Source organism: Callithrix jacchus, chromosome 16 (assembly GCF_049354715.1).
Source record: "Callithrix jacchus isolate 240 chromosome 16, calJac240_pri, whole genome shotgun sequence".
In the NCBI taxonomy this organism is placed as follows: Eukaryota; Metazoa; Chordata; class Mammalia; order Primates; family Cebidae; genus Callithrix; species Callithrix jacchus.
The window spans coordinates 22546545-22565804 of NC_133517.1; the positions used below are offsets into that span (position 1 = coordinate 22546545).

Here is a 19260-nt window from a genome sequence, read left to right on the forward strand (position 1 = left end):
AGGCTTCAGTAAATCTTGGTAAAAACAGAGTGAAAGGCAGTGGGAGTCGAAGCAGAGGGTCTGAAGTTCACGACTATAGAAGGGGAGGGGAGTGGAAAGGCTCTCAGTGAAAAAGGTACAGTAAATAAATGTCCAGGGATACTGTGGGCTGGGAAGTTGAATAAATGGTCTAATCTAGGCTGGAGGCCGTAAGGGGGAAAAATAGTTGATTCTCGGAAGTTCTGCCTTCTCTCCCTCTTTAGTGCGAGTCGCTGAGGCGCCATTTGATTTTTCGTTTCCTGCATGTCTTGGCAGTTTACAGTACAAATAACGGTACCTTGAATGTCTGTAGAGTTTTATGTGGATATACAAAGCCTCTTAACGAGGTTTAATTTCATTTGCTCTTTACTGCCCTACCCGCCCCCCCCAGAGAGTAATATGAGCTATCATTTGTTAAATTCTTAATATGAGTCTGGACAGTATTTATGTAAGATGAGATAGTTGATCTTCAAAATAACCTCAGGAAACAGGCCCGGAAAGGAAATGACTTGCCCAAGTTCACGCAGCTGATAAGGGACTGGATAGGCATTCAGACCTCAATCTGTCCTCTTTTTACGGATAAGGACATAGGCAAGAAAGGTTAGGCCCGTATTACGTAGAATAGTAACTAGCATTTGCTTACTATTGCTTTATAGTTTATATATTTAATAATATGTTCACAAATGCCATCTCATCTTCACATCAGTCCTATAATACCTTTACCAGGTGGTGTTGACTTCATTTACCATTAAGGTAACTGAGACTAAAAGGAATTAAGTGACTTGCCGAAGGTCAAGTCATCAGTGTATTCTGGATCCCAATCTCAAACCTAGAGAGTGATTTTTACCCTGCTTCCTACCAAAAAACCCCAAAATGTTAGGCTCAGATCTTTTGCTAGGCCTTAGAATCTTCTCTTAGGAATGCAGGGATGTTTACTGTTAAAGAGGCAACAGCTTTATTCTTTTGTCACGTGTAGGAAACTGCCTCTTTATACGGAACAATATTCGTATGTTAATTGAAAGCTGATAATATTTTTGTACATTCATCCCCTTTCACTTATTCCAGAAATTCTTGCTTTCTAGAAGCTTAGTATCACATTAGGTAAGTGGACTACCTCAAAATTTCTGAAACATTTGGCACAAAGTAGAAACATTAGTGAAGTCCATGAGATCATTTTTGAGTCTTCTGTAGCTGCCCAGGAAACCATCCGATTAGGTTTTGTGTGTGTGTGTTTATATAGAATTTGATGCTTTGAAATGCATTTTAAAAAGTAGAGGCTAATAAAGGATATTAGCTTTGATTTGCACCTAATAATTGTTTACAATTTTTTTTGAAAAGAAATTAAGTGTGCCGGGCGCGGTGGCTCAAGCCTGTAATCCCAGCACTTTGGGAGGCCGAGGCGGGTGGATCACGACGTCAAGAGATCGAGACCATCGTGGTCAACATGGTGAAACCCCGTCTCTACTAAAAATACAAAAAATTAGCTGGGCATGGTGGCGCGTGCCTGTAATCCCAGCTACTCAGGAGGCTGAGGCAGGAGAATTGCCTGAACCCAGGAGGCGGAGGTTGCAGTGAGCCGGGATCGCGCCATTGCACTCCAGCCTGGGTAACAAGAGTGAAACTCCCTCTCAAAAAAAAAAAAAAAAAAAAAAAAAAAAAAAAAAAAAAGAAAAGAAAAGAAAAAAGAAATTAAGTGTTTGAAAGAGAAATCCTTCAAACGTCATTTTCTTGTCAATTTTACCTTCGTAATGGACTGTAATTACAAGAAAGGTGATTTTTCCTATCTTGGAGGGGATATTTTTCAGTAAAGTTTTTCTCAAAGAATTCATGCAGGAAAAGTTGTTTATTCTGACAAGTTTGTTGGTAACTACACAGTTTGGTTTTGCCACTGATTTTTTTATTAATTGAATGCTTATACGTAGAAAAATTGGGTATCTTAAGTGGAGATTATTTTATGCTGTGACTAAAAAGTTACACCTGCAGTGAAACTTTTTCTCATACAGAATCCAAAGAATTGAATTATTAAAGCTCTGTAGCACATGAAATGACAACAGTCTGCAATTCTAACACTGTCATGTACTTTTATATCTTAATATTACCAAGCCAAATTTTTCTTATTGATGATACATGTAAATAGTGATGTAGATTTTTTAAATTGTATTTGAATATGCCATTCTGAATCGTACCTTGACAAAATAATCACTTCCCATCTCACTGAATAAATGAGAAGCGGCTTGTCTAGGTCATTTAACCTGAAAGTCAGTTATTTAATATGTTTGTAGATGCACTTAAAGTTCAGAAAGTAAGAAAGCTAACATAAAGGGGCAATGAAATTAATCATGCCAAGTTTTATATTTGAATTAATTCTTTATTACTAGTACTTAGATGGCTGAGTACCTACAAAGAAAAAAAATTGTTAGGTCAAAAATATGACATACTGTTTCTTATGAGACCATAGGAGTGTAGAAACTCTCTCACCTACTTATGTAAGATACACAGGCTTCCTTCCTCTTCTCCCCGCAAATTCCATGATCTAATGGAATCTTCATTCCATGCCTAATGAAGATTAACTTAATTGCCTAATTAACTTTCACAGGATTTTTGTGGGGTAGATAATAGTTCTTGTTTTTAATATTCCAGATGAAAAGAATAAGCTGGGCCCCTGACATTAGCTGTGCTGATACACATCTCTTCTACCACCATCACACCAACATCACTAGTATCTAAATTGCCAACATTCAGTTAAAATTGAAATTCATCTTTTTCATAGTTTCTAGTATGGCACTTGTAAATTCCCTGTATTGCTTTTAATGAACATGGTAAATGTAAATGCAGAAGTCATCCACCTTTACTAACAGAACAACCATCATTGTTCTTGATCTTTTATATTTTACATATATATAAGTTAGGGAATCATAACTTTGGGGATTCTTATAAGTCAGCCATATATCTGCTTTTATAAACTATATGTCTTTCCTAAGAATTAACTATGTTCTTCCAGACCCATACCACATACACTCAGATTTCCAATCACAAGCTTCTATTGAAGCTCAAGATAGATTTGGGAGGGACTAATTATTGAAGTAGGTATTATAAAAATTTAAAGGGATGCAAAATTTTATCTCTGTCTCAGAGGAGCTTAGAGTTTAATAGAAGAGAGAGGCTAAACTAAATTATTCATAAATGTAAGTTGAATAAAGCATGTAATTATTCAAAATAATGCAGGAAACAAATATCACAAATGCTATGAAAATTTAATTGAGGATTTATTATAGGGCAGTGTTTTGAGTATATCATCCTAATCTTTAAAACCTCCTCATCCAGGTGCGGTGGCTCACACCTGTAATCCCAGCACTTTTGGAGGCTAAGGCAGTTGGATCACGAGGTCAGGAGATCAAGACCATCCTGGCTAACACGGTGAAACCCCGTCTCTACTAAAAATACAAAAAATTAGCCGGGTGCGGTGGCATGCGCGTACTCAGGAGGCTGAGGCAGGAGAGTTGCTTGGACCCAGGAGGTGGAGGTTGCAGTGAGCCAAGATCGCGCCATTGCACTCCAGCCTGGGCCACAGAGTGTGTCTCAAAAAAAAAAAAAAGGAAAAAAAAAACACTCCTGTGAGATACTATTGTCCTTATCATATGGATAAGATTTAACTCTAAAAGATTAACATCGTTTTTATTACCACCAGCTAGGAAATAGAGCTGGGCTTCAAATCAAGGTTTTCCTTGTTCACCACTCACTCTTTCCACTACATCACAGCTGCTTACTGATTTGAGAGAGAGAATTAGCCAAGAAATGAGTGCAAACTGGTGGCTGGTGGCCAAACTTGGCTTGATGTAGTTTTGTTGGGTCAACAGCAGTTTAACTTCTGTTTTTTAATGTGAACGTCTTTGAGCAGTGGCCAGTACTTCACTCTTTAAGGTCTTACACCAGGACCCCTTGAGACAAGTTAACAAGTACAGAGCTACAAGTTGTTCCTCCACCCAGTAGTCCTCAAGCTTTAATGTACACAGTTAAATGGAAGGCTTACTAAAACACAGATTGCTCGGCTCCATCCTAGATTGAGTGTGTCTGAGGTGGAGCCTGAGAATTACATTTCTAGCAAGTTCTCTGGTTACAGATACTGCCAGTCCTTACAAGATCACACTTTGAGAATCACTGCTTACCAAACTTGTAGGGCACTAAGAAACCAAAATTAATAATAGCTGTTAACACCTTTTTAGCATCTATTGTACACCAGGGTCTTTACATGTAATATTTATTTAATCCTTATAATATCCTTATGAAGCAGGTACTGTTATTAGCATTCTTATTGTTCAGATGAAGAACTTGAGGCACAGAAAGATAAGTAACTTGTTCTGTCTCATTGCTAGTGAGTGGCATAATTAGGATTAAAACCAAAGTAGGGTTGGGCTCATGCCTGGGAGGCCAAGACAGGTTGATCACTTAAGGCCAGCAGTTCGATACCAGCCTGGCCAACATGGTGAAACCCTGTCTCTACTAAAAGTACAAAATTCAGCTGGCTATGGTGTGTGCCTGTGGTCCCAGCTACTTGGGAGGCTGAGGCAGGAGAATTGCTTGAATGTGGTAGATGGAGGTTGCAATGAGCCAAGATCACGCCACTGCCCTCCAGTCTGGGCGACAGAGTGAGACTCTGCCTCAAAAAAAAAAAAAGATAAAGATAAAAAGGAAAATAAAACCAAAGCAATCTGGTGCCAGAACCACTCTGCTATACTGACTCTTCTGTGCATATTGTTTTTCACCTGTATTGTGTAATTACATCTTGATATTAAACATCTCTTAACATTTAATTTTTTTAATTTTATGTTTCATTTTTTTTTTAAGAGACCAAGATCTTCTTATGTTGCCTAGGCTGGACTTGCACTCCTGGGCTCAAGCTATCTCCTACCTCAACCTCCTGAGTAGCTGAGACTTCCAGCATGTACCACCACACTGGCATCTTGTTTTAACATTTTAAGTGAAAGCCTACCTTTTTCTCTTAAAATATTTGAAACATTCAAAGGTATACATAAAAATAATATTAAAAAAACACTCATGCACTCACTACTAGATTTAACAAATGTTAATTTTTTAGCATATTTGCTTCATAATCCCCCCTCTTAAAAAAACACATTATAGGCTGGGTGTGGCAGCTCATGCCTGTAATCCCAGCATTTGGGAGGCTGAGGCAGGTGGATCACCGGGTCAAGAGTTCGAGACCAGCCTGACCAACATGGTGAAACCCATCTCTACTAAAAAAAACAAAAATTGGCCAGGCGTGGTGGTGCATGGCTGTAATCTCAGCTACTCAGGAGGCTGAGGCAGGAGAATCGCTTGAACCCAAGAGGTGGAGGTTGCAGTGAGCTGAGATCGCACCACTGTACTCCAACCTGGATGACTGAGACTGCATCTCAAAAAAAAAAAAAAAAACACATTATACATATGATGAGACTCAGATTTTAAGGCTTAAAGATGTATATAACAAAATTGTGCCTTGTGAGTTTTAACGGAAATCACCATTTCCCTGAATAAATTAGGCAATCCATTGAACTTAGTAATGGAGAAAGAATTTCCTTGTAGTGAACATCTCGAGAATGATCATTGCCGTCATTATGCTGTCCCACTGGAATCTCCTCCCTCTTTAGCACCTTGATTCAGGCATGGAACAAAACTGTTCCTTCACAGGACTTTATGAATTACTGGATGTTAAAGGTAATAAACACAAGTAATAACATAAAGCTAGGTAATGTCACTTGTATGGCTTACTCAGCTTTCAGATTGCTGGGCCTACTCCATGTGATAAAGGTCAAATTTTACCATCTTGGAACTATGGAATAGAACCCTCTACAGTGATGGAAGTGTTCTATGTCTGTGCTGTTCAGTATGACAGCCACTAGCCACATGTGGTTGTTAGGCTCTTAAAATGTGGCTAGTGTAACTGAGGATTAGTCCCCAAACCCTAGTTGAGTCCCTTGCTCTGGTATGGGTCAGAGGATGGGGACTGACTGCAAAGGGGAACGAGGAAACTTTTTGGGATGTTGGAAATAGTCTTTATCTCGATTATTGTGGTGGTGATATGGATTTATACATTTGTCAAAGCTCATCAGACTATACTCTTAAAAGGGATGCATTTTATTATGTGTAAATTATACTTCAGGAAAGTTGATTTTTGTTGTTTTTTTGTTTTGTTTTGTTTTGTTTTTTGAGATGGCGTCTCACTCTGTTGCCCAGGCTGGAATGCAGTGGTATGATCTCAGCTCACTGCAATCTCTGCCTCCTGAGTTCAAGCAATTCTGCCTCAGCCTCCCTAGTAGCTGGGATTACAGGTGCACACCACTACACCCAGCTAATTTTTGTATTTTTAGTAGAGACGGGGTTTCACCATGTTGGCCAGACCGGTCTTGAACTCCTGACCTCAGGTGATCTGTTCTCCTTGGCCTCCCAGAGTGCTAGGATTACAGGTGTGAGCCACCCCGCCCAGCCCAGTAAAGTTGATTTTTAAAAGTTAAAGAAAAAAATTGAGTTCCAGAGCTAGAAGTTTCACCCTCAGTCTGTCTGAAGCATGCCTCCTGCAATCCTTTTTCTTTCCTAAGGACTGACAAAGTCATCACTACAACATGTAGTACCCCTTGTAACCTGGCCCCTGGCTTCTCTGACATTTTTTGCGTGGCTTGTGTGCTTCAGCCACACTGGCCTCCTTGTCGCTTCTCAGACGTTCTAAGTACATTCCTGTCTCAGGACCTTGGCACTTGCTCTTCTGCCTGGAAAATTCCTCCCAGGTAGAATTTATGTAGTTGTCAGCTCAAATCTCAGTTCCAATGAGATGCTTTTCCTAACCAACCTCTCTAAAACAACACTGCCAACCTTTTTCTCTGTTCCCCTATCCCACTCATTTTATTTTAGTTTATTTTTTGAGACAGTCTCACTCTGTCACCCAGGGTGGAGTGCAGCGGCGTGATTTCAGCTCACTTCAACCTCCTCCTAGGTTCAAGCAGTTCTTCTGTCTCAACCTCCTGAGTAGCTAGGATTACAGGAGCCTATCACCATGCCCAGCTAATTTTTGTATTTTTCTTTTTTTTCCTCTAACATGGATCATAGGAAACAATAATTTTTGTATTTTTCATAGAGACAGGTTTCAGTATATTGGTCAGGCTGGTCTCAAATTCCTGACCTCAGGTGATCCAGCCTCCCAAAGTGCTGGCATTACAGGTGTGAGCCATCACGCACAGCCACGGCCCTCACTCATTTTCTTTATACCTCTAGTCATCAGGAATTATATAATTACTTATCTGTTGTTCTCCTTCCCCACTAGGTTCTTAAGTAAGGCTTTTCATAAGGGCACGCAGTTTGTTGATTGTTTGATTCCCTGTGCCAGGCATATATAGCCTCAATAAATATTGTTGAATGAATTACTGGCTATCATCTATGGCAGTGTGTTTCAGCCTGATATTCAAGCATAAGTTCCTGGAGAATCCACCAATTCTTTACAGTTTAAAAAATTTTGTGTTGTCATTTTGATGCTAAAGCAAAGTCATATTATTTGTGATTTTTCAGATGAACACCTTAAAACATGAAGTTTTGAGTACCTGAATTCACACCGAGTTTAGGATTTTGCACACTAAATTTAGGATTTTGTTTTTATCAGCTGAAAGCCAAAGAACATTGTGATAAAACGTGTAAGGTTTCACAATCATTTTGAGGAAAGAGGTGGGAGAGTTGAGTCATCACATATCACACAGTAGCCCATGGCAAACTCAGTGTTGTAACTGTCAGTGCCACGTTCCTATTAAAAATAGAAATTGCACATAACACACACGTACATACATATATTTGCAACAACTTAGTCACTGGAAACAAAGTAGTAAATAATGAGGATTTTTTTTGTTGTTTCCCAGCAATAATTAAATTAGATACTATATAATTCAAATTTGAAATATTCAACAAATGCTAATGGTATCCTAAAGTGAGTAAGACTCTGGTAAAGATTTATTGAGTGATATTCAAATAAAACTGGCCTTTTAGGGTTTTATAGTACCAGAATTTTTATTAAAATTTGAGATCTGATTATTTTAAACTAGCAATAGAAGACCAGGAAGTTAATAATGCAATGTATTTGCACAAACAAGTGTCTTTGCATTGACATTATTAAACATACAGAGGGTCTGGGAGCAGTGACTCATGCCTCTAATCCCAGCACTTTGGGACACTTAGGAGAATTGCTTGATGCCAGGAGTTCAAGACCAGGTTGGTCAACCCCATCTCTACAAGTAATAAATTTAAAAAATTTTTTAATTAGCCAGCTGTACTGGCGTGTGCTTGTAGTACTAGCTACTCGGGAGGTTGAGACGGGAGGACTGATTAAACCTAAGAGTTAGGCTTGCAGTGAGCTATGATAGTACCACTGTGCTCCAGCCTGGGTGACAGGGAGAGAAGCTGTCTTTAAAATAGAAATAAACATACAGAGACACATTTAACATAGAAATAGATTAGAAGTTGAATCTTAATGCTCATAAACCTAACACTTTACAATTCAAGTTACTATTTATTTTATTTTATTTATTTTGAGATAGCATCTTGCTCTGTTGCCCAGGCTAGAGTGCAGTGGTGCAATCTCAGCTCGCTGCAACCTCCGCCTCGTGGGTTCAAGCAATTCTTCTGTCTTAGCCTCCTGAGTAGCTGGGATTACAGGCGCCCGCCACCGTGCCTGGCTAAATTTTGTATTTTTAGTAGAGACAGGGTTTCACCATCTTGGCAAGGCTGGTCTCAAACTCCTGATCTTGTGATCCACCCCCATTGGCCTCTGAAAGTGCTAGGAGGCTATTTTTTTTTTTTTTTTTTTTTTTTTTGGTAACAGGGTTTCACCACATCGGCGAGGCTGCTCTTGAACTCCAAACCTCAGGTCATCCACCGACCTCAGGTGATCCACCCGCCTCAGGCTACCAAAGTGCCAGGATTACAGGTGTGAGCCACCACGCCTGGCCAAGTTACTATTAATTTTAAATGGCGAAACCAAACAACCGATATTCTTCAAGCAGGAGAATGCTTATCATTGCAGTTGTATTACCTTTGCCTCTTACCCCTCTTCATTTTCCCTTCATTTAGAACCTGAAGGATGCTTTTAGGGTGGAAGAATATAAAGTTTAAGAATTTACTTAAGTGAAATTCTTGTTATATCTTCATTCTAGTAACAATCTTGAGTTTTTGTAGAAGTGCCTGATCCCTCTCTCTGATCCATTTAACTCTGTCTCCTAAACAGTCTAATTCAGTTACTTTTGTATGACATAAAAATCAGAATAAGAAGTACATGACATACTTTCTACATCTGTAGTTGCAGAAGACATTTTAATAGGTAAGAGCAAAAGCACAAGCCTGCCTACTTCTTTTTTTTTGTTTTTTGAGACAGAGTTTTTCACTCTTGTTGTCCAGGCTGGAGTGCAATGGTGAGATCTCAGCTTACTGCAACCTCTGCCTCCTGGGTTCAAGTGATTCTCCTGCCTCAGCCTCCCAAGTAGCTGGGATTACAGGCATGCACCACCACGCCCCACTAATTTTGTATTTTTAGTAGAGACAGAGTTTCTCCATGTTGGTCAGGCTGGTCTTGAACTCCCGATCTCAGGTGATCCATCTGCCTGAGCCTCCAAAAGTACTGGGATTGCAGTCATGAGTCACCGCTCCTGGCTGCATACTTCTTTTTAAACCCTTTGGATCATTTTAATAAATCCTTTTATATTATTTTAAGATATAAGTGCTTTGTGGTGATGTATAAGAATTTAAGTCTAAGGCAATCTGCAAGCAAGGATTTTTATGTAGGTGGGCAGCAGTTTACTGTAGGAAAATATGTATATATACTAAATTAAAGCATCAGCAGTAGGTGTCAGCAGATTACATCAAAGTGAGCCTCAAATTGAGTATCAGTAAAATCACACGAAATGGACTACATCCTTTACAAGGACACCTCTGGTACAGCATTTTTCTGTTTAAACGTTAATTTCCACATGGCCTGGCATTTGGTAGGTTATGCGCCATGAATTCTATGGATATTAATAGGCATCATGTCGAGGGAAGGGTTCTGTAGTCAAATGCAGACTAAATTAGTTTTATTCTTTTTCCATTGTAGGTCTTCTCAGAGCCTTTTTATGCTAAGGACATTGTGACTCTCCAGAGAGCATCAGTGATGGCTCTAGAATGTCTAGGGAAAAGAAGGGTTTAATGTCAGGAGTCTGTTTGGGGTACACAACACTAGAAAATGTCCTCTTACACATTGTTTGATATCAAGTGTGTATTTTGTGGTGATCTGGGAATGCTGATAGAAATGATTGGATGTTGGCCAGTCGTGGTGGCTCACGCCTGTAATCCCAGCACTTTGGGAGGCTGAGGTGGGTGAATCACCTGAGGTCAAGAGTTCGAGACCAGCCTGACTAACATGGTGAAACCCTGTCTCTACTAAACGTACAAAAAAATTAGCCGGGCATGGTGGCATATACCTATAATCCCAGCTGCTCAAGAGGCTGAAGTAGGAGAATTGCTTGAACCTGGGAGGCAGAGGTTGAAGTGAGCCGAGATTGCACCATTGCACTCCAGACTGGGCAACAAGAGCAAAACTCTGTTTCAAAAAGAAAAGAAGGAAGTAGTTGGATGTTAATGCCCTAAGCCCCCTCTCTGCACTGTTATTATTTTTATTTATTCATTTATTTATTTTGAGATGGAGTCTCGCTCTTTTCACCCATGCTGGAGTGCAGCAGTGCGATCTTGGCTCACTGCAACCTCCGCCTCCCAGGTTCAAGCAATTCTCCTACCTCAGCCTTCCAAGTAGCTGGAATTACAGACACCTGCCACCACACCGAGCTGTAGAGAGGAGTTTTGCCACGTTGGCCAGGGTGGTCTCAAACATACTTGATGTCAAGTGATCTGCCTGCCTCAGCCTCCCTAAGTGCTAGGATTACAGGCGTGAGCCACCATGCCCAGCCCTCTCTGCACTATTGTTGAAATGCGTTTCCATACTTCTGTGGCTATGAAACCATTTTGAACCTGTATCAGAGGTACACACTTTAGGAAAAATCGATACAGACAATAGTGCCTCTTGTTATGGATTTTGCTTTTATCAGTGTGTTGGAAAAGGTCCTCTTTATCCCCAAGATCAGTTAATGCTTCCTTATGTTGTCACTTATGTAGGCTTTTTTTCCATTTAATGTTTTAAGCCATTTGAAATGTATTTTCGCATATGATGTCAAAGAGATTCAGCTCATTTTGTGTATCTGTTGACTGAAAAATGCCAATTATTCCCAAACCTTGCATTAAATGTGTTTTTGTTTTTGTTTTCAGGTATGGAACCCTTCAGCTCAAAGCTTACCAGTAAATTTAGTATGTAAAACAGATTAATGTAGTTGAAATGGGGACGAATGAGAGTTATCCCAACCAGCCAGCACTCCCTACCCCCATTCCCATACTTCCCCTTATGGGAGGCTGCAGGGAGCTCTTTGAAAACCATTGGAAAGGGCAGCACTGTGGCTTATGCCTGTAATTCTAGCTCTTTGGGATGCTGAGGTGGGCGGATCACCTGAGGTGAGGAGTTCGAAACCAGCCTAACCAACCTGGCGTAACCCTGTCTTTACTAAAAATACAAAAATTAGCTGGGCATGGTGGTGGGTGCCTGTAATACCAGCTACTTCTGAAGCCGAGGCAGCAGAATAGCTTGAACCCAGGAGGAGGAAGTTGCAGTGAGCCAAGATCGTGCCATTGTACTCCAGCCTGGGCAACAGAATGAGACTCCATCTCAAAAAAAAAGAAAACCAGTGGAAAAATTCATCCTTTCATAAATGATTTGAAATGCCACCTCTGTAATGTACTACATTAAAAATTTTACATACTCCAATTGTTTTTCTGTTTTTATACCAAATTATACTTTAAGGAGCCCAAGAGCTTTATAACCTAAGAAGAAACTGAGATGTTTAATAAATGTGTGCATAACAATATGAGTTGTTTGGGGGGTTTTTGGCCTTTAAAATTAGCATAGATCTTTAAAATAATGTGCAGCATTGATAAGAGCTAAATAAATACCTTTAATATAGAGAAGGGTTAACTTGGTAAACTATGTTTGGTAGATACTGTGTGTCAAAAGTTTACAATGCTCATATCCTTTGATCTAGCATCTCACAGAGTTTCACCCTAAAGAAATAAAGAGAAATGTATGAAAAAAATTTGCTATTGTCTATGTTATTGGATAAAATTGAAGATGATCAATAACAGTGTGGGACTGGGTAAATGAATCATGGCACATCCCTATGAGATGGGATATTCTTCAGCCATAGAAGTGATGTTGTGGAAAGAAAAATATTGAGTGCTTGTGATGAATCTGGTACAATACCAAGCACCTTAATTATGCTGCCTTAAGCCTAACAATATCCCTATATGATAGTTATTATTATTCCCATTTATAGGTGAGAACACAGAGAAGTTAGGTAAAGTTCAAACAGCTAGTAAGGTAGTGTTGCTGGAATTCAACCGTGTCTACTCTTAACCCTTGTTCATAGCCACTGTCATAATGATATAGGAAAATACTATTTACTATAAGTTGTTCTAATGCAGTTTAACTGACATTAAACATCAAATGAAAACTCCTATATGCAATCCCTTCTTCCTTTCCAAAGTTCCTATGCTTGGTAATTTTTTATCCTAAAATGTATTTATATATATTTTTAATGCTTATGGAAGTATTATATGCCTACTCTAAGAATTCAAATTGTACAGAAGATTATAAAGTAGCTGCATCTTTAGTCATAAACAACACCCTCTGTATATGAAAGGATACATTTGTAGGCTTTTTTTCATTCCCTCAATTTTGTATGTTCTGGCTCTGGTATTAGCTTGTGGGCCCTGGTTTGGGATAGAGATGAACTAGAAAGGCAAACTGAGTGGAGTGCAGGTGTTAGTGGTTGACTTTCACCACAGAGGTGATTAGAAAAACTGATTCTGGAGCCAGTCTGGCTAGATGGAGTTCCAGCTCTTTCTTATCAGCTGTTGAACTTGGGCAACTAACATGAGTGCTTACTGTGTGTGATATATGTACATGGTTTCCCCATTTGGTCTTAATGAGTTACATATTTTTATTCCCTTTTTATGCAAATGACAAAATTAAAATTCATGGAGGTTACATATAGCAGTAGAATGAATCATCTTTAGACCCATTTCTGGGACTATGGACAAGATAAATACTGAAAGTTGCTTGGCCAGGAGACACCAAAATGCTGACAAAGGAGAAACAGACCTGCATAGCCCTTACACCCTCTAGAACCAAGGGGTAGCGTTTTAAGATACAGGACTGGGTGGGTGCCCAATCTGGTATCACGAAACGGTGTTTTGAAAACCTGACTGCTTTTAAGTATTTTCTATTTTGTTCTCATTTTGTAGGTATAAAATAATTTCTGAATTATCAGTCTCTCATTTATGCTTTGGGGAAGCAGAAAAAGCAAAAGCGTCTTTGGCCATCTTCTGCTGGAGCTTTCAGGGAGGATGTGTCTGCAAGAGACCAGATGTGCTGGGTTTCAAGTCCCGGAAGCCCAAGGGAAAAAAGAACTGCAGGGAGGAAAAGACTGTGCAGAGGCTTCTGGAGTCTTCTCTGCTCTAACCTTGGAAGGGTTTGAACAATGTTTCTCGGAGGATGGCCTTTCACTTACTCATCTGTCCAGCATAACTCATCCCCAGGAGTGTTGAGTAAGTGAAATTTTGCTGTATTCATGTTTTTGTGATTTCTAAAATGTGATGATATGGAGAGAACACGAACTCGAGTCAGACAGACCTGATACCTCAGACATGACACTCTTGGCTTTGTCATTTAGTAGTTGAGTAATTCTGGGCAAGTTAACATCTCTAGGCTTCCGTATCTGTAAAATGAGTATAAATGAAACCCACTAACCAGAATTGGTACAAAAATGAAATGCAGCAGAAAAAAAATGAAAGTGGCTAGTATTACCACTGACACACAGGCACTCAGGGCCCTTCCTGTCTCCATCATGTATGGATTTTGGGCAACATTTGGCTGGGTCTTGTTTATCTTTCTATTCATCTACTCTGTCTAATGCAATCTTTGTGTACAATGAATGTGTTGCAAATGCTGAATGAATTACCTGCACGAACAATAGGCAAATAAATTTTAGGTGTATTTTAATGTTTATTAATCTACCCTGTCAGAGAAGAACTTCCAGTTACAGATAAATACAATGCCAGGTCAGAACTGAAGAGTTGGGCAGCTGGTTATCTGCATGTGGCCACTAGACTCCAGGGGCGAGGGGGTGCTAAGCTCTCTCTCCCTCTGCAGCCACCTGAGGGCACCTGGTTTCAGTTTCCTGAAAGACAGTCTTCTACCATCTGACTGTCTCATCTCTTCTGAGGTTTCCTCTCAGAAGCAATTTGCTCTACTGGATATTTTTTATTTTGAAATAATGAAATACTTAAAATGTAAACGAGTTAATGTGATACCCATTTACCTATAATTGAGATTGCCATAATTGCTGTAACTTTTTCAAAATTTTGACTTAATTTCAGACTTTTCAAAAAATTGGCCAGTTGTGATGGCTCATGCCTGTAATCCCAGCACTTTGGGAGGCTGAAGTGAGTATATTACTTGAACCCAGGAGTTCTAGACTTGCCTGGGCAACATAGCAAGACCTCACTGTTGCCAATGGAGTAGAGACTCTTGTTACCTGTGGAAACTAGAATTAGATCACTGGGTTTTTTGGTTTTGTTGCTTCAACAGGTTGTAGTGTATGAATATTATTACAAAATAAAATGATTTTAAAATATCCATCTAATGTTAATTATTTTGAACTGTTTACTGATTTGATTATTCAAAGCCAGTGTATATTTACAGAAAATGGGATTTTTGTCTTCTATTGGTTTTTTTTTTTTTTGAGACGAAGTCTCACTCTTGTTGCCCAGGCTGGAGTGCAATGGTGCAGTCTTGGCTCACCAAAACCTCTGCCTACTAGGTTCAAGCGATTCTCCTGCCTCAACCTCCTGAGTAGCTGGGATTACAGGCATGCACCACCATGCCCAGCCAATTTTTGTATTTTTAGTAGCAATGGGGTTTCTCCATGTTGGTCAGGTTGGTCTCAAACTCTCACCCTCAGGTGACCCGCCTACCTCGGCCTCCCAGAATGCTGGGATTACAGGCATGAGCCACCATGCCCGGCCATCCATTGAATTTCTGCTCATACATTCTGGGCTTAATCCTGATTCTACCACTTGCCAGCTGTATGCCACTACAGAAATCATTTAACTTTTCTGAGCCATGATATCCAGTGTATAATAATCACATCAAGGTAAATGGCATTTCTATCACCTGAAGCATTTATCATTTCTTTGTATTTGAGACAGTGAATTAAAAGTTTGGGTAATTCTGGGTGTGTTTATTGGATCAGCCCTTAAACTAGGAAGCATTTTACAGAGACACATTAGTTACTTTGAAATGAAAGAAGGTTAGGAGCCAGGATCCTTGAATTGTCAATCAGCCAGTTACTATGGCTTCAGCCACTCCTCCTTAATCCCTGTAACAGACAAGTGTTTAGAGGACCAGACTGGACAGACACTGGCCGTTAATACGGTCGAACCTTGACGTAGTGTCTGGGATGAATTGAGTAGTCAGTGGGTGACCTCCCTACCATCTTCACGGATAATTTGTCACTCCCATAATTAGTGTTCCTATATTTCTTTGGATTAATCATATCCTGCCTTGTATTATATTTGCTTGTATAAAAATATGTACCTTCCACTAAAATATAAATATCTTTTGTTGTTGTTGTTATTGTTTTTTAGAGATAGGATTTTACCATATTTGTCAGGCTGGTCTCCAACTTCTGACCTCAGGTGATCCACCCACCTTAGCCTCCCAAAGTGCTGTGATTACAGGTGTGAACCACGTCACCTGGCCAAATATAAGTATCTTGAGTAGGGATCAATCACATTATTTATCTTTCTAATTTCCTGTGCTTAGCATAGAGCTTTTTTCTTTCTTATTGCATTTTAGGTTTTGGGGTACATGTGAAGAACATGCAAGATTGTTGCATAGGTACACACATGGCAGTGTGATTTGCTGCCTTCTTCCCCTTCACCTATATCTGGCATTTCTCCCCATGCTATCTCTCCCCAACTCCCCACCCCCTGCTGTCCCTCCCCTACTTCCCCCCAACAGACCCCAGTGTGTAGTGTCCCTCCCTGTGTCCATGTGTTCTCATTGTTCAACACCCACCTATGAGTGAGAACATGTGGTATTTCATTTTCTGTTCTTGTGTCAGTTTGCTGAGAATGATGTTCTCCAGGTTCATCCATGTCCCTACAAAGGACACGAACTCATCATTTTTGATGGCTGCATAATATTCCATGGTGTATATGTGCCACATTTTCCCTGTCCAGTCTGTCATCGATGGGCATTTGGGTTGGTTCCAGGTCTTTGCTATTGTAAACTGTGCTGCAATGAACATTCCTTTGTATGCGTCCTTATAGTAGAATGATTTATAATCCTTTGGATATATACCCAGTAATGGGATTGCTGGGTCAAATGGAATTTCTATTTCTAGGTCCTTGAGGAATCACCACACTGTCTTCCACAATGGTTGAACTAATTTACACTCCCACCAACAGTGTAAAAGTTTTCCTATTTCTCCACATCTTCTTCAGCATCCGTTGTCTCCAGATTTTTTAATGATCACCATTCTAACTGGTGTGAGATGGTATCTCAATGTAGTTTTGATTTGCATTTCTCTAATGACCAGTGATGATGAGCATTTTTTCATATGTTTGTTGGCCTCATATATGTCTTCTTTTGTAAAGTGTCTGTTCATATCCTTTGCCCACTTTTGAATGGGCTTCTTTGTTTTTTTCTTGTAAATCTGTTTTAGTTCTTTGTAAATTCTGGATATTAGCCCTTTGTCAGATAGGTAGACTACAAATATTTTTTCCCATTCTGTTGGTTGCTGATTCACTCTAGTGACTGTTTCTTTTGCCGTGCAGAAGCTGTGGAGTTTGATTAGGTCCCATTTGTCTATTTGGGCTTCTGTTGCCAATGCTTTAGGTGTTTTGGTCATGAAGTCCTTGCCTTTGCCTATGTCCTGAATGGTTTTGCCTAGATTTTCGTCTAGGGGTTTTATGGTGTTAGGTCTAATGTTTAGGTCTTTAATCCATCTGGAGTTAATTTTAGTGTAAGGTGTCAGGAAGGGGTCCAGTTTCGGCTTTCTGCACATGGCTAGCCAGTTTTCCCAACCCCATTTATTAAACAGGGAATCCTTTCCTCATTGCTTGTTTTTGTCAGGTTTGTCAAAGATTGTATGGTTGTAGATATGTTGTGTTGCCTCCGATGCCTCTGTTCTATTCCATTGGTCTATATTTCTGTTTGGGTACCAGTACTATGCTGTTTTTATTACTGTAGTCTTGTAGTATAGTTTGAAGTCTGGTAGTGTGATGCCTCCTGCTTTGTTCTTTTTGCTTACAATTGACTTGGCTATGCGGGATCTCTTTTGGTTCCATATGAAGTTTAAGGTGGTTTTTTCCAGTTCTGTGAAGAACGTCATTGGTAGCTTGATAGGGATAGTGTTGAATCTGTAAATTACTTTGGGCAGTATGGCCATTTTCACGATATTGATTCTTCCTAACCATGAACATGGAATGTTTCTCCATCAGTTTGTGTCCTCTCTTATTTCGTTGAGCAGTGGTTTGTAGTTCTCCTTGAAGAGGTCCTTTACGTTCCTTGTTAGTTGTATTCCTAGGTATTTTATTCTCTTTGTAGCAATTGTGAATGGCAGTTCGTTCTTGATTTGGCTCTCTTTCAGTCTGTTATTGGTGTATAGGAATGCTTGTGATTTTTGCACATTGATTTTGTATCCTGAGACTTTGCTGAAGTTGCTTATCAGTTTCAGGAGATTTTGGGCTGAGACAATGGGGTCTTCTAGATTTACAATCATGTCGTCTGCAAATAGAGACAATTTGGCTTCCACCTTTCCTATTTGAATACGCTTTATTTCTTTTTCTTGCCTGATTGCTCTGGCCAGAACTTCCAGTACTATGTTGAATAGGAATGGTGAGAGAGGGCATCCTTGTCTAGTGCCAGATTTCAAAGGGAATGTTTCCAGTTTTTGCCCATTCAGTATGATATTGGCTGTTGGTTTATCATAAATAGCTTTTATTATTTTGAGATATGTTCTGTCAATACCTAGTTTATTGAGGGTTTTTAGCATAAAGGGCTGTTGAATTTTGTCAAAGGCCTTCTCTGCATCAATTGAGATAATCATGCGGTTTTTGTCTTTGGTTCTGTTTATGTGGTGAATTATGTTTATAGACTTGCATATGTTGAACCAGCCTTGCGTCCCCCGGGGTGAATCCTACTTGATCATGGTGGATAAGCTTTTTGATGTGCTATTGCAATCAGCTTGCCAGTATTTTTTGAAGATTTTTGCGTCTATGTTCATCATGGATATTGGCCTGAAGTTTTCTTTTCCTGTTCAGTCTCTGCCGGGTTTTGGTATCAGGATGATGTTGGTTTCATACAATGATTTGGGAAGGATTCCCTCTTTTTGGATTATTTGGAATAGTTTCAGAGGGAATGGTACCAGTTCCTCTTTGTATGTCTGGTAGAATTCGGCTGTGAACGCATCTGGACCTGGGCTTTTTTTGTGTGGTAGGCTCTTAATTGCTTCCTCAACTTCAGACCTTGTTATTGGTCTATTCAGGGTATCGACTTCTTCCTGGTTTAGGCTTGGGAGGAGGCAAGTGTCCAGGAATTTAACCATTTCTTCCAGGTATACTGGTTTATGTGCATAGAGTTGTTTGTAATAATCTCTGATGATGGTTTGAATTTCTGTGGAATCTGTGGTGATATCCCCTTTTATTGTTTTTTTATTGCATCTATTTGGTTATTCTCTCTTTTCTTTTTTATTAATCTGGCTAATGGTCTGTCTATTTTGCTGATCTTTTCAAAAACCCAGCTCCTGGATTTATTGATTTTTTGAAGGGTGTTTTGTGTCTCTATCTCCGTCAGTTCTGTTCTGATCTTAGTTATTTCTTGTCTTCTGCTAGGTTTAGAGTTTTTTTTATCTTGCTCCTCTAGCTCTTTCATTTTTGACGATAGGGTGTCAATTTTGGATCTCTCCACTCTTCTCATGTGGGCACTTATTGCTATATATTTTCCTCTAGAGACTGCTTTAAATGTGTCCCAGAGTTTCTGGTATGTTGTGTCTTCATTCTTGTTGGTTTCGA

The 19260-nt window shown here is 39.6% G+C and overlaps 1 protein-coding gene across 10 annotated transcripts in view; it reads left to right on the forward strand.

The window, feature by feature from the left end:
• Positions 1-19260, forward strand: part of SGK3 (serum/glucocorticoid regulated kinase family member 3) — a 199643-nt gene that overhangs the window by 165 nt on the left and 180218 nt on the right. For 8 of the 10 annotated variants that reach the window (XM_078352553.1, XM_078352563.1, XM_078352552.1 and 5 more), the window contains exons 1-2: positions 8-115; positions 13426-13728. The gene's annotated coding sequence lies outside the window, so the exon portion shown is untranslated. Of the gene's footprint in view, positions 1-7; positions 116-13425; positions 13729-19260 lie in introns of those variants that run through there. The other 2 variants (XM_078352554.1, XM_078352560.1) reach the window with 1 other exon arrangement.